The sequence below is a fragment of the Lemur catta genome, chromosome X (genome assembly GCF_020740605.2).
Source record: "Lemur catta isolate mLemCat1 chromosome X, mLemCat1.pri, whole genome shotgun sequence".
NCBI lineage: Eukaryota > Metazoa > Chordata > Mammalia > Primates > Lemuridae > Lemur > Lemur catta.
Window position 1 is genome coordinate 51,031,049 of NC_059155.1, and position 2,183 is coordinate 51,033,231.

Below are 2,183 nucleotides of genomic sequence, written 5' to 3' on the forward strand. Positions count from 1 at the left end.
CTGACTCAATTTGAGTACCATTGTTCTAAAACAGTGTCCAAGTAAAATAACTTCTCTCTCAATCAGAGGTTCTTCTCATTCTCCCTGGAGAGCTATACTAAACGTCTACCTTTAGAAGTAAAGGTAAAGTCCCTATTTTGGCACCTAATTCTCAGCCCAGAAAAATGGACTCTTGTCCTCGTCATCAAGAAAACAGATGCTATTAGGCATTTAGTCCCTCCACCTTCTTCTTTAACACCTGTAAGGTTCTCTCTATTTTTATTCATCCCAGCCTTTCCTCTTGGGAGAGAAGGAGAGAGAATGAGATTCTTCCCCTAGCCTGTCCCCTATGAACCATTCTCCATGAATTATCATCACTGTCTCTGATATCATTATTCATTATTATACCTTCCCTCTGGTGCCCATTTCCTCTACCTACAAATATATTTAAATTCCTCCCATTGAGGGGGGAAAAACCCTTTTTGTTACATGGATACCCTGTATAAGGCTTAAACCGGGCTTTTACTGTGCCCATCACCAGAATAGTGTTCATTGTACCCGATAGATAAGTTTTTACCCCTCACTCCCTCCCATTCTCCCCCCTTCTTGGTTTCCAAGGTCCTTTACATCTCTGTACATGTGTGTGCCTATCGTTTAGCTGCAAGTTATTAGAGAGTACATGTGATGTTTGTACCCCCAAAATATTTTGAAATAATTTTTTTAAAGTAGAGGGAAGGTTTTTTCATTATATATTACAATGTAATAATAATAGAAATAAAGTGCTCTGCCCTCATGACTTAATCACCTCTCAAAGCCCCACCTCCAAACACTCTCCCATTCAGGATTAAGTTTCAAGATATGAATTTGGGAAGACACAAACTTTCGGACCACAGCAGGGAGCAAATGTTAATAACTATAGGTATCATTATCATCATTGTCCTAACAGATCTCAGTTACTGAGTTCCTGTGTCTGGAACTGGATTAGGGATTCTGTAAACATTCTTTGTCAGTCTTCCCAGAAACCTTGTAGATGAGGAGCACTGAGGTTCCGAAAGGTTAAATCACTTGCCCAAGATCACACAGCATATAAGCTAGTAAGTGACAGGTGTAGGATCCCAATTCAGAATCCAAAGCCACTCTACTGCTGTGCCATGTCCTTACTCACTGAATAAAGACAATATGATGTGACATGTTTAGAATCAGATTCTGACATTCATTCTGAACTAAGCTTATACTTGCTGTGTGCCTTTGGGCAAGTCAGTCAACTTCTTTGATTCTGAGTTTCCTTCTGTGTAAAATAAGGAAGATAACACCTACTTCAAAGGATTGTTCTACAGAACAAATGACTTAATAGGTATAAAGTAAGCTATTCATGGAGTGAGACAAGAGAGAATGTCCAGTGACCTATCTGAGAAGGAGGGGTTAGATAATAGAAGGAAGCCAGGAGACAGGTTTATTTTTTCCAAAATAGGAAAGAATGTTTCATAAAGAAAAGAGTGAACGACACTGGAAAAAGCTGCAGATAAATCAAATAAGAAAATGAGTGAAAATGTTTCCTAAAAGTTGACAGTAAAGAGGTCCCCTGTGGCTTCAGAAGAGCTCATGGACCTAGAAGCCAGATTACAATAGGTTGGGGAGCTAATGGAAAATGAAGACATGGAAACAACGAGTGGAGATGACTCTGGCCAGAGATTTGACTGAGAAAGGAAGAGAAATGGGGCTGTTATATAAGGAAGAGGCAGTGTGAAGGAAGGTTTGATTTTATTCTGTAGTGGGAGGGATTCAAATACATTTGTGGGTAGAAGGAGTGGGCACCAGAGGGAAAGTAAATAATAATGATATCAGAGGGAGTGGGGATAATTGATAGAGAATGGTTCACAGGGGACAAGGTAGGGGAAGAGACTCATTCTCTCCTCTTCTCTTCCAAGAGGAAAGGTCAGGGTGGATGAAGTGAGAAGCTTACAGGTGTTAGAGAAGAAGGTAGTGGAACTAAATGCCTAATAGCATCTGTTTTCTTGATGAAGAGGATAAGAGTCCATTTTTTGGAACTGAGAATTAGGTGCCAGAATAGGGACTTTAGGGGAAAAGTAGAGGTTTAGTATAGCTCTCCAGGGAGGTTGGGAAGAGCCTATAATTGAGAAGGGGAAAAATAATTGTACTTTTGAGTGTGGCAGTGAAAAATTTAGTTATTACCTATTTCTTTT